Genomic DNA, 15,026 nt, shown 5'->3' on the forward strand with positions numbered 1-15,026 from the left:
CCAGACATGATTCCTCTCAAACTGATGTAGCTCCTCCTGCATTGCCTTGATCCATAGATCATCCTGTAAGGCTTCTTTAACATTTCTGGGTTCTATCTTTGAGGTATAACAAGAAGACCCAGATACTTCTGTCAAATTATTTCTTATTCTGCTCCTGGTCTTCATCGCATCTGATGGATTTCCAATAATGTTATCTGATGATGGTTTTTCTGAGTTCTGGTGGGTTTGTCTTTACCTGTATCATTTATGAGGTTTGTCTCTTGATCCGAACTTTCTTGATCTTCATCTGACGATTCCTGTGGTTTGGGCTGACTGTTGCTATTAGTGGCAATTGGATCACTGAGAGGAAGTTCTGTCACTGAATCTGTCACTGTTGTGTCTACTGACTCTTCTGGACTGTCATCTATAACCACATTTATTGACTCCATCACAGATTGAGTCCTCTTGTTGTAGACTCTGTAGGCACGACTGTTTGGAGAGTATCCAAGGAAGATGCTCTCATCACTTTTTGGTTCGAACTTCCCTCTTTGTTTTCTATCAGCTAGCACATAACACTTTGTCCCAAACACATGAAAATACTTCAGATTTGGCTTCTTACCCTTCCAGATCTCATATGGAGTTTTGGTTGTTCCTGGTCTAAGATAGACCCGATTTATGGTATGACAGGCTGTGTGTACTGCTTCGGCCCAGAAGCGCTGCGGCAGATGCGAGGCATGTAGCATAACTCTAGCCATTTCTTGTAAAGTTCGATTCTTTCTTTCCACTACTCCATTCTGTTGAGCAGTTCTAGGGGCTGAGAACTCATGTGATATACCGTGCTCGGAGCAGAAGTCTGAATAAAGTGAGTTCTCAAATTCCTTTCCATGATCGCTCCTCAATCTCTGAACTTTTATTATAGACTCATTCTTTTCCTTCTGAACTCTTATACACAGAGTCTTAAAAGCCTTGAACGCTTCTGTCTTTTCTCTCAGAGAGTATACCCAGCTGTATCGAGAGAAATCATCTACACACACAAATATGTATTTCTTTCCCCCAATGCTTTCAGTTTGTGTTGGCCCCATGAGGTCTATGTGGACAAGATCTAGGCACTTCTCAGTGGTGATGCCTCTTACTGCTTTGTGTGGAGTTCTGATTTGTTTCCCAATAGCACATGCACCACAGATTTTTCCGGATCTATTCTGATCTTAGGTACACCCTTAACTGCTTCCAGTTTTATCAACTTATCCATATCTCTGAAGTTTACGTGACCCAGTCGTCTATGCCAGAGTTTTGATTCATTTGATTTGGATAAGTGACAAGTAGTTCCATTTGCCAAGACGTAACAATTGTCTGAGGACCGAGTTCCTTCCATGACTAGTTGATTTGCTTTGTCACTAACTCTGCAGCAGTTATGATCGAAGCACACATTCCAATTTTGATCACACAACTGACTGATGCTAATAAGATTTGCTTTCAACCCACTGACAAGCAGGACTTCTTCTAATTGAGGTAAACCTGGTACATTTAGGACACCTTTCCCAACTATTTTCCCTTTTTGTCCATCTCCATATGTTACAGCTCCACTGCTAGGTTGAACAGCCATTAGACACTTGACATTTCCTGTCATATGTCTGGAACACCCACTGTCAAAATACCATCTAGCGTCAGTAGTAGATGCAGTCAGAACAATGGTGGGGTAGCAGATAACTTCTGACTTCCTGACCCAAACCTGTCGAGTGAATGGTGTAATGGTCTTATTCTGATATTTTTCCTTCCTTTGATCTCTGTAGAAAAAATAACACTTAGGCCGAGTATGACCTTTCGTTTGACAGTAGTGACAAACAGGGGTGTAATATTTAACTTTGACAATCTTATTTTTAAATCTTGAATAATGAGATTGATGAGTTAATCTGCCCAGGCCAGTATTAGTAGTCTGGTCGTACCTCCTTCCCTTGTTCTGCACTGACTGAGATGACTGTCCTTGTTCATAGTTGTGATCAGTTGTGATCTTAGACATACCCTCTTTGATGAACTTAGGTGCGTTATTCGAGGATTCACCTCGTTCAAATCCCAGACCCTTTTTGTCATTAGGATTTCTGCCAGAGTCTAGAATCTTGTCTAGGGTAGATGTGGTGTCCATCATCTAGATATTTTTCTTCAGACTCTCCAATTCCTTGATCAGTTTTCCTTCTCTGGACCTTATCTGAGCGATGAGATCTTCTTTTATGACTAAATCTGTATTCAGTTTCTTTAGAAGATCATCTCTTTGCTTCAGCTCTTCATTCAGATTCTTATTCACTTTCACAAGTTGTTCCCAGCTAGCAACTAGTTTTGCAAATTCTATTTCAAGTTGAATATGTCTCTCTTCAAAATCATCAGTTGATATGTACGATTCTTCATCTGATTGATCTTTGTCTGACTGAAGGTCTGTAGCAGTAAAGAAGACGACAAAGTTTCCCACATTATCATCTGACTGATCGTTTGATGTTTCCTCCTCATCATCGCTTAAAGTAGCTACCGACATAGCCTTTTTCCTTTTGAGATATGTTGCACATTCAGCCTGTATGTGTCCATATCCTTCACATTCCCTACACTGCACTGACCGGTTGAGGGATTTACTTGTGTCTATGGAACTGTTTCTGTTTTGTCTGGTTCGACCAGTCTGAGATTGATTGTTCTGCGAGAAAGGTGATGTTTCAGCCTTTTGATATGAGGAGTTGTTGCCTTTGTATTGTGTCCTGGTAGACTGACCTTGTCCCTTTCTGTTGAAACCTTTTAAGATTTTCTTGAAATTTTTAGTTAGAAGAGCCAAGGTTTCATCATCTATGTCGTCTGTGTCAGATTCTCGATCAGCCTCAACCACAAAGGCCACTGACTTTCCTTTTCTGTTGCTACCAAGATCATCATCAGCAAGAACTTCTAGTTCATATGCGTGTAAGCTTCCCATAAGTTCTCCGACAGTCTTCTTTTCCCAACCTGTGTATTCCTGAATAGCAGTTACTTTCATTCGAAAGCGTTTAGGTAAAGATCGAAGGATCTTTTTGACCACTCTTTCATCAGTGAAAGGTTCTCAAAGGATTGAGGCTCGGTTCATAAGATTCTGAACTCTACTGTGGAAGTTCGAAATGGTTTCTTCTTCAGTCATTCTGAGTGCCTCGAATTCTGACAAAACCATTTGTAGCTTTGACTGTTTGACATCACTAGTTCCTTCAAATCTGGTTTCAAGAATTTCCCAAACACGTTTAGCCTCTTTTACTCCTGTGACAAGAGTAAATACAGATTCATGCAAAGATCCTACAATTGAATTTAATGCCTTGTTGTTTAGATCCGAGGCATTCATTTCATCGTCTGTCCAGGTCTCCATGGGCTTATCTTCAGCAACTCCTTGTGCATTCTGAGTAGTGGGACGACTCCACCCAGTTAGGATAGTACGATAAACCCTGGTACCTTGTGCTTGAAGATATATCTCCATGCGAGCCTTCCAGAAAGAGTAGTTATGACCATCTAGTTCTGGTGGTTTCATACTTACATCCATCCTGAATACAAACAACTAGCCAACGAACACACAGAAAGAACTTGCGAAAGACAGAGAGAATGCAACACTAAATACAACCCGTCGGATCAAGTCACTATGTAGACTTAAAAGCTCTGATACCACATGTAATTTTGCATATTCTCTTTTTAGATAGATTAACAGAATTAATCAACTGTCAGAGATTACTGATTGATTCAGTTACGAAGTCAGTCAGTAATAATAAATAGTGGAGAAGATGTAACAGAAAGATAAGAGCACACACCCAACGACACAGAATATTTACCCAGTTCGATACAGTGTGTATCTACGTCTGGGGGACGATCACATAGGCGTCCAATCCACTAAATTATAATCCAATGTACAAAGGTAGATATACAACAATCTTACCCAAGTGCGCCACACAAGGTACATACCCAGTCTACACCGGTTTAGTGGATTGTTGAAGATGAAGAGCCATGCATACAGAAGTCCAATGAAATCCCTTCACTTGGAGAGCCCACTCTGATGCAGTCCACTTCAATGATGCTCTTTATAGTTGTTCCCACAACAGTGTGATCACAGTGTCCTTTCGTTTAAGCAGCAGTGATTCTTCTCAAGTTCATTATCTTAATCACCATGAACATATTGTATTGAGAAGATACATGACAATCAAAGATCTAATCTCATATAGCAGATGGGGAGTGTTTCTTCATATATTCGGCGTAACCCTAAATCTCTTCGAGTACGGGTACTTATAGATTCTTCAATAAACTCTCTCCATAAAAGACTTTGATTGTAGAAGGTAGGACCATAAAAGAGGAATGTAATCTCAGAAGATTAGGTCCATACCTTTCTTGAAAAAATACGCTGATCTTCTTTCCAAACTTGTCTGATAATACCGCGTAAGACTTTTAGAAATCAGCTTCCTAAATCAGATCTTCAGTGTCAGTCCTTCTGTTGTTGCTTCTGATTGATCAATCGTCTGTAGAGCTGGACGGACAAACTCTAAACCTATCTTAGTATGCCATAATAATATTGCCAATTATAATATGGGGTTTTTGAACATTTAAAAACACTAACATGCATGAATGCGAATAACATTCTGCTAATGCAAATTGGTATGTCCAGATTTTGTGTAAAATTACCAGTGTAATGGTAATGCTAATTTTCAGTGTAATGCTAATGCCAATTTGCAGTGTAAAATTTTTAGTGTAATGCTAATGCTAATGCTAATTTGTAGCCATGGCTGGTGTCAAGTGCCTTAATGCCTTTATATATATATAGATTTGAGCCAATGGTTTTTGTACATTTGTTTGTGTTTTGCATTTGCAATGGAAATAATGTACTAGAGCAGTGATGATAAGTCCATTCAAGAGGCATTAACACTGCCAGGAAAAAAACTGCCATCACAGTTGCCAAAATTTTAAACTTTGCTCTTCTACATTGCCAGTGATAAGTCCACATTCTGATTTTCCAAAAATTTTGAACTGCCATCACAGGGAAAAAAACCAGAACACTGCCGAGTTGCCAAAATTCTGATTTGCCAAAAATCATCAGATTAGCCAAAATTCAACAGATTTTCTAATAGAGAAAACATTCATTGCCAACAGAGAAAACATTCATTGCCAAAATTTTAAACTTTGCACTTCTACATTGCGAAATATTCAAGCTTTGTTACAGAAAATATACTAACATTCAAGCCATCAGATTTGACATCAGATTTGCCAAAATACACAGAAAATATACACTTTTGACTTACAACCCATAGCTTGAACTTTGAATTGCATCTATGGTCCAGATTTATTGACTTAACTTGAAAGCATTTGTATCTATCTTCTCACCCTGCACTACAGTAGAATGGACAACCCTCTCCTTTACACTCAGTCCTGACATATTTATGTTAATTTTTTTTCCAATAAATGTCTCTTTTATTATGTACAGCATAACTAATCATTGCATTTTTAAATTGCACATTATCATCAAACAACATTCCTAGCTCAATCTGAGGTGGGTCAGACTTTGGATTATATATAGGATATCTAGATTTCATCCTACTAGATTGGACCTCTTCACCAACATCATTGTCATTCTCTTCTTCAATGGTAGGAGGATCATCGGAATCATAGTAAACAGATCCATTCCCTTCATGCTTATCAACAGTAGTAGTTTCAGGTTGCCTACCCATAGGTTCTGCCCAATCATCAGCCCCATCATCAGACCCATCATCAGCCCCATCATCAGCCCCACCATCTGTTTCTCCATCATTATTTGCCCCCATCATCAGACCCATCATCAACCCCTCCTTTTTCTGCCCCATCACCACCCTCATTTCCAAATTCAAAGCCATCAAAATCCAATTCAATATCACTCAAACACCCAGATTGAGCCCTATCATCTATTTCTATTTCTGCAGTTTCAGGGCCAGGTAAGGTCATAATAGAAACCAACTCTGGATCATCTAACCCATGTTCAACATATATTTCACACCTCTTACCCTTACCCTTCAAAGTAATCTCAACTAAGTGCATACTGCTAGCATCATTACTTAAAAGTTTCAAGCACTTAAAAGATTCTTCAGGTAATTTGTATGTTAGTGATATAATGTTTCCATATTTTTGCTCCTTTATGTACTTAATAAGATGTGGATAGCATATGTAGTCTGCGTCAATTTTTACAGATTCTACTTCTCCACCGACATACTTAAGGCTAGGTTTTTTTATAAAGTTACCACCATGGTGAATAAGTAATTCAATAATATCTGACATCCTGAAATAGAATAAGCAAATGCACAGTATAAAAATCACAACTAGACAAAAGTCATATGTTTCACATGTTCTCACCATTATTCAATACAGAAATTTTAAATTACAACAAACAAACAAACAATTTCAGCCAAGTGTTTTGTAGGACCCCCCACAAGACCTTTACCATACATTGTATACACAAAAGCAGGACCACATTACACACTTTAAATGGCAGAATACTGTCTGGACCACAAAACAAGCATATTTGTTTTGCAATATTCATAGTAGGACCACAACACTTTTACTTTTATAATACTGTCTGGACCACAGAACAATAAGCATAGCATATTGGTTTTGAGATTCAGAGCATGACAACAAAGCAATAAATCAAAGTAAAGCAAATCAAAGCAAAGCAATATTGTCTGGACCATTTGCTCGTCTATTTATTTCAAAGCAAAGCAAAGCTTACCTTTGTCAATGGCGTCAACCTTGGCTTCTCCAATGGCGTCAACGGGTAGTCCAGAGTCGTTAATGGCGAGGCTTCTCCACTGTCGTCGAGGGGTACTCCAATGCAACTCGTCAATCAACGCTCTCCAGTGTTGCCAATGGCGTCAACCTTGGCTTCTCCACTGTCGTCGCCAACGCAGCTCGTTAATCGTCGAGTGGTCCAGTGTCGTCAATGTCGTAGAGCTAGGGTTTGGGTTCTACGAATTGGGATTTTGGGAAATTTGATGAGTTGTATAGTCAGCCTTAGTGGATTGATGAGTTGTAAGGAAATTTTATTCAATTTTGCCATGTAGACCAGCCACCTCAGCGTAACCGGGAGAATGGATAGGCAATGGGCTGGTAACCTGCAAAAAAGGCTATTAGAACAAATTTGAATGGTTAATGTGGCTAATTAGACTTTATTTTGGTTTGTGGGGGGAATTGAGAACTTTGCGATAGTAAATGGGGCTATTTGACACTTCTGGCTTCCATTTTCATTATTTAAAATTGAAAAAGGGGTCAAATAGGCTCTCGAACTTCAGCTAAAAAATCAATTAGCCCCATCAACTTCTTGAAGGTGCAATTAACCCATGAACAATTCGTTTTGATGCAATGAAGCCCAACAACGGGTAATTGACCTGCTATCACATGTCATTAGAGATCCGACCACCCTTTGGCTGGTAGTCTCTCAGCCTATGTATAAATAGGGATTCTACTTGTACAGTTCCAACACTTAACATGGTATCAGAGCGTAGGAAGTGAGAGTGAGTGTCTGGGCTACGTATGGGAACAACGGACGACGCCGCTGCAAGAAGTCCGGACGCCGTCGGAGGTCTCACGCGCCGCCGCCGTAGAGTTGCTCCGACGCCACGCGCCGGTGCGTGAGGCGTTTTCCGGCGACGTCGCCAGTCGGTTTTTGGTGCTCCAGTCTCGCCTCATCGTGCTGATTCCAGAGAGGTGGGATGTGTTGAAGGTTTTCGATCTGGTTGGGTCGTCTAGTGAAAGAGGTACGGGCAGTGTATGTTTTTTCCTTACTGCGTGAAGGTTGTAGGGCTGTTTATCTTTTGAATTTGTCGCGTAAAAGTTAAAATGACATAGGAAAGGAATATCACCGTTATTTCCACGCCATCTAAATTAATTGACATAGTTTTGGCTCCAGATGGGTCTAATTTTCCTGAGTGGAAATTTTTGGTTAAAGTAAATTTAGATGGTATGGGGAATAGTGATCATCTGAAAAAAGAGTGTCATACAGATGCTACTTTAGCTACGGACTGGAAAACTACTGATAAAGCCTTAATGTCACGGGTAATTAATTGCATTGATATGAGAATTATTTTGTCTATGCAACACTGCCAAACTGTTAAAGAAGTATGAGATTTAGTGAACAAATGGTTTAGTGGAACCAGTAATTTGAGAAAGTTATACCAGTTATCTCAAGAAGCATATCGGTCTAGCCTTAAGGGACATGAGCTTAGAGATTATTACTATGACTTTAAAAGTGTATGTGTTGTTTTGTGTGTTGCAATACCAATAACAAATGATGTGGATGAAATGAAAAAACAACGTGACAATTTCTTGTTTTTAGCTGGATTGCTGGCCTGGATAAAGAATATGATGTCATTAGATCTCAACTGTTAGGAAATAAGGATTTAGAGTCTTTGGATCAAGTATTTTCCATGCTACAGAATGCATCGGGAAATAATGATTCAAACGGGCTCCAGGAAAGAAATGCCTTTATGTCACAAGGTAATATGGATCAAAGTTGTAACACCCCACTTTTCTTAAACTTAATTACAGTTCTAAAACCAAAATCAAGATAAACTAAGCAGCGGATAAACAAACTTAAATAACAAACTAGTGGGAATGTCACCGCCACAACCACCTCTCCACGATGATTGCACAGGCTAAAGATGGAACTAAAACATTAAATCAAACTAACATTTAAATTACTTAGTTTAAAGTCACTTGGGGGAAAAACACCCCGATGTCTATCATCAACATAGGTAGCAAAAGTCTAAAATCCATCAAATAAACATCATAATAATAAAAATAGTCTAAACCATTAGATCTTCTAAACTAGTCTAACTCGATCAACTCTCAAACGCTGGGCTCACCTGAAAGGGGTTTTGCACAACAACAAGTAGACAAGTAGGAAAACACCCGTTAGCACGAAGCTAAGTATAACCACACTCAACCCTGTAAAGTACTACAGTATATACTTTGGAAAAACATTTGTTCACAAACTCTAATCAAGCAATCTCAACACTTAGACAACTTAGATACATCACAGACTTTCTATATGCTCGCAACATATAATATCAATAGGCATGCTTCAAATGTAAATACTCATCAACATGAATATTCCAACACATATTTCTCATAACAAAACTCATCACAACGAACTCAAGCTATCAATCAATCTCATACTAACAACCAATACGAAATTATCTTCATGCTTTCAAGTTCTCATCATGCAAACTAGATATATAAGACATCAAAATGCAACTAAAGCAATCATGCTCAGTATACAATCTCGATTAATCATACTCATTATGAAATCTAGTGCAATACTATACTCAAATGCAATCTCGTGCAAACATTCTCATTATGCAATCTCGTGCAAACATTCTCATTATGCAATATCGTGCAATACTATAAGTATACTCATACACTCGTTTGTAAAATAGAATATTTTTCTGTGGAGGTTTCTTAGAGTCACGATAACTCGCTTTCTTTCTCTTGAGTCTCTTGACTCGATATCTTTCTTGCTCAAACTTTCTCATACTTCTCATTTATCTTCTTGTGCGAGGCAGGTACTCCGCCGCAACGAAGCCCTAGCGTACGGTGCAATCTCGTGCATCCGCCACCTCCATAACTACGGAACCTCTAACTCGTGGGGAGGTAGGTCTTCACGAATCGTGAATGGACCTAACCGGCTTAGCAATCTAGCCGGCCACATACTCAACTCGCCCATAGAACCACTCTCTTGGTTCTTTATCTTTCTTTCTTTCTTGCTTTCTCTGTGGAATCAGGTATCGTACTTTTAGTGTGCACACCCCCTAACCAGGATTCTAAGCCTGGCGGGCAGTTTCCAACCTCGTAACATGGAAATGCACCGCGTTACATGATAAATCTGTCGGATCGCAATGTCCGTTACTTTCTCTTTTACTCCGAAAGGACATAGTCCCAACGGGTCCTCCAAAACCTCACTGATATATATATATATATATATATATATATATATATATATATATATATATATATATATATATATATATATATATATATATATATATATATATATATATATATATTAGATGCACCAAACTTATGCATGTCACATCCCAACAACTTCTCAATGCAACAAGATAAAGACTTTTCACATGCTCATGAGTTTTGGAAAATAATACTTAGGCTCACGTTGGCCACTTATGCACTTTTAAAACATGATATGCTTGGGATGCAAATTACTGTACAACATGCTTCAAATCTCTATATATAAATCACATTGAACTCTCAAGAACAACAATCATGTTACTTTGCAAAAAGACATGCTCTATACATTTCTACCATCAAAATAAGCTTCAAATCTCATTGAACATACAACACATTCTAGTCATGCTTTTCTAATAATTCTTATTCACAAAGTGATCATGCTTCTCTATTCATTACATAAATAGCATCAGGAAGATATCACACAACAATTCTCAAAGGCAGTGAACACAAATTATACTACTGTGAAGCAATTTCATCACAAAAACCACCATAACACGCTCATTTCCAATACAAAATCAACGAAATCAAAACCAAAACGTGCGTCAAGACGGCCCCGAGGTACCGAGCCACAAGGGCCCGTGACACCTGGTCCGAAAGGACACGTAGCTGAGCCACAAGGGCCCGCCCACTGCACATGAGGAACTCACGGACCATGGGGCGGGGCTCAGCACGACCCGCCCCCTCAAGCCGTTAGATTGCCGGCCCTAGGCAACGGCCCTCTCCTAGGGCCGTTCCCTAGGCCCGGCCGGCCACGGCTCTAGCCAACGGTCCCCTTGTTGGGCCGTTGGCTAGGGCCGTTACTTCATCTGGTGCACACTGTCTGTGCACCAGATGATCTATTTTCATTTGCAAGACAAATTCATCCAACTCCATCTCATCCAAAACATTAACAACACATCATAGACAAGTAATAGATCACTTCATAGCTCAAACACATCAAAAATCTAGCATTTCTACTCATTTCTACCTAAGAAACAAAGCTTCACAGAGCCAAAACTTAACGTGGGAGTCCATGGGGTTATACCATTGTTATTTACTCTTCTTGTTGGCATTCCTCCTTCTTCCCAAGTCAGCTACAACCCCCTTCACCACCTAAACATCCCAAACAAACCATACAACAAGCCTTAAGAGCTATGTTCTCAGAGATGGAGGCTAGAAATCAAAGAAGCTAGGAGAAGAGTGGATGAATGGTTAAGATAGGCTAAAACTTACTGTGTTTTTCTTTGGCTTCTTGCAGGGCTTCTTGTCATATCCCTTAGCCACAAGACGAGCTTTCAATCGAGCCACAGACCAATCAGAAGTAACTTGACGGTAAAACCCATTTACAACCAATAGGTCTTTTACCTGCAGGCATAGGCATAGTGACCAACTCCCAAGTACCGTTGTGTTCCAAAGCGTTCATTTCCTCAATCATGGCATTTCATCACCCAGGATGGGACAAGGCGTCCCTAACAGTCTTAGGAATGGAAATAGAATCAAGGGAAGCAATGAAAGAACACGAGGTAGGTGACAGCCTATCATATGATGCAACAGAGGATATAGGATAAGTACAACTACGTTTACCTTTCCGGGTAGCAATCGGACGTTCATCAACTAAGACTGGATCAAATGACACAGAGGTGGTGTCAGGGCATGGAGTTGGTACCGAATCTGGAAGGGGAGCGGGAGGCGGTGCCGGTACGAGTGTGTCAGGCCAAGGTCGACGAGAATACACATGTAAGACAAGAGGGGTAGGAACAGGGAAGGAACAGACGACGTGACCGTATACATCAATATATCTTCCTCATCCCCCTTACGAATAGCCTCTGGGGGTGAAGGAAAGAAATGGATGTCCTCATGAAAGACAACATTAATGGAAACAAGATACCTTCCAAGCTTAGGAGAGTAACACCTATACCCTTTTTGCACACGGAAATATCCAAGAAACACACACTTCAAAGACTTTGGATCTAACTTGGTGACATGGGAGCGGACATCCCGAATAAAGCATACACAGCCAAATATACGCGGGTCAACATGGAACAAAGGCTTTGAAGGAAACAGAGTGTGGAAAGGTGTTTTCCCACCCAAGACCGCAGAGGGCATCCGATTGATCAAGAAATAGGCTGTGGAAACGGCATCAGCCCAAAACTGCTTGGGAACCCCCTTTTGAAACATTAAGGCTCTTGCAGTTTCAAGCAGATGCCAATTTTTGCGCTCAGCGACCCCATTCTAAGAAGGTGTATCAACACAAGAGGACTGATGTAACATACCCTTCTTACACATATAAGAGACAAAAGGGAACGAAAAATATTCTTTAGCATTGTCACTACGTAAAATTTTGACAGGAATACCAAATTGAGTCTCAATTTCAACGCAGAATCCACAAAACACCTCAAAAAGTTCAAAACGAGACTTCATTAGATATAACCATGTCATTCGAGAAAAATCATCAACAAACGTAACAAAATACTTAAAACCGAGTTTAGAGGTCACAGAACACGGACCCCAAATATCATAATGCACTAACTCAAAAGGAGCAGACGCTCGTTTGTAAACTCTAGGACTCAAAGGCACACGATGGTGCTTGGACAATTGACACGACTCACAATGTAAAGAAGACAAACTTGAAAACTGCAGACACAATTTCTTCAACAAGGGTAGGGAAGGATGCCCCAAACGACAATGAGCTTCTACTGGAGTGACAACACCCGAACAAGCAATAGGCTCCCGCCTCGTGGTGTCAAGAACGTAGAGGCTCCCAGACTCGCGCCCCTTACCAATAACCTTCTTCATCAAAAGATCCTGAAACAGACAATAATCAGGGAAGAACGTAACAGAACAGTTTAAAGTACGGGTAAGTTTGCTGACCGAAATTAAGTTGAACGAAAAGTTATGTAGATGCAAGACAGAAGACAAGGGGAGCGAAGGGATGAGCGTAATGGTACCGGACCCAAGAACATGGGAGGTAGAACCATCTGCTAAGGTGATGGGGGAACTATGTGGGAGAGAAGAAAGCGTGGAAAACAGACTAGAGTTACCTGTCATATGATCCATGGCACCCGAGTCTATAACCCACTTGGAGGAGGATGAAAGAAGGCACGTAGTTGCATTACCTGAGTTAGCAATAGCAGTGACGGAAGAGGATGAACGCTTTAAAGATTCTTGATACTAAGAGAACTTGGCAAACTCGTCAGCAGATACAGTGATCATCTTGGAAGACGCCTCAGTTGTGGATGCAGCATTAGCAGTCGGATTTCCTCGCTCCCTCAACCATCTCCTACAATCCCCTTTTATGTGGTCAGGCTTATGGCAATAATGACACACAATACCACCAGAAGTGTATCCCCCTGGGAATTTTTCCCATTCCCACTGCGAGGATGACGGCCAACGAGAGCATTGTTTGATGGGATGGTAGCCTCAGGCATACTTAGTTGCGATTGCACCGATCGACTCAGACGTGGGAAAACATTAGCAAGAGAAGGGATTGCAGAGCTACTAAGAATTGCAGACCTCGCCGTGTCAAACTCAGAAGGGAGACCTGCCAAAAAACTCAGAACAGCCAATTGTTCACGTTGGTTTTACTACTCTTTAATGTCAGTAGTGAATGGCATAAGCTGATTAAGTGCCTCATAAGTATTCTTAAATTCCATAAAGTATGTAGGGAGAGACAAATCATATTTTTCAGCACGGAAAAAGGACTTACAAACATCATAAACACGAGTGATATTCTCCTTCCCAACGTATAAGTATTCCAAATACTCCAACAACTCCTTAACAGAGGCACAATGACTAATGAACCCAACAATACCCTCGTCAATGGAATTACGGATTTGCAGGAACAAACGGGCATCATCCCGTACCCAAGTAGCATCTTGGTCAGCCAAAGGTTTGGATAGGTGGTCACTCTTATCCAAACTAGTAAGATAAAGTTTAATGACATGAATCCATTCCAAGTAATTAGAGTCATTAAGCTTACAATCCGTGATTTTAGAATTAACAAGAACTATATCAGTGACAACCATAGACGTATCCGCAGCCATACCCACAAATATATGACCGCAAACAGATCAGAAATCACACAAAAAACGAAACCGAAGGGTTACGAAACAACCTGACCTTAGAACCGAAAATACCGATGCGAAACTGGTTCAAACTGAGCCCGGAACCCAGACCCCCGAACTCAGGCAACCCTGGGAAGACTGACCGGGAAAATTTCCGATCGTCGGAGACTCCTCACGCGCCGGCGCGTGGCGGCGGTGGCAGCGGATGGCGGTGGCGCATGAAGCTCACGTGCAGGTCGGATCGGCCTGAAATTTTCCAGGCAAGGTCGCCGGACGACGGCGAGTGGCGGTGGACCGGCGGTGACGACAGGAGACGCCGGAAAAAAAAAAAAAAAAAAAAAAAAAAAAAAAACTATTGCCCTGGCTCTGTTACCATGTTAAAACAGTGAGAAGCATACCTCTGTGTAGCTCTCTCTCTTTCTGTGTGTCTTTAGGGTTAGTCAACAACACCTTAAATACAAGTTGGTTCTAAACTGATATGGTATGCCAATATTTAGTTTCCTAAAATATGGGATACTCAATCACACAGAATATTCTATAACAGTAGGGAAGACAAGGTTGGGAGTCAAGAGGCAATGGCTGAAAACATTTCATTTCATAGGGCTCTAAACCCTAGTAGAAACACCAATGATTGGTTGAGGGCAAAGGAGTAAATTGGCTTGTTTCTAGCAAAGATCAGACAAAAGTTTAAAGAGTTCTCACGGTTCACCTTGCATCATAGACCCAAGTCTAGAAGGATAGATTTAAATAGTTTGGGGGTCAAAATAGATTTTTCCAAAGATGATTTCTAAACAAACACTTGATTCAGGTTTCTCCCGGTCTCACTCAGATTGGTTTCTCAGTTTAAAACTTGGTACGCGAAGTACCCGAAAATTTAGAATTTTGGAATTAAAATAAGTTTCGGTGTTGAATTAATTTAAAATGTAACTCAAAATAATTTATTCAAACACCAATTTATCTCAAAAAATTTTAATGGAGTGAAAA

Source organism: Ipomoea nil, unplaced genomic scaffold, assembly GCF_001879475.1.
Source record: "Ipomoea nil cultivar Tokyo-kokei standard unplaced genomic scaffold, Asagao_1.1 scaffold1719, whole genome shotgun sequence".
In the NCBI taxonomy this organism is placed as follows: domain Eukaryota; kingdom Viridiplantae; phylum Streptophyta; class Magnoliopsida; order Solanales; family Convolvulaceae; genus Ipomoea; species Ipomoea nil.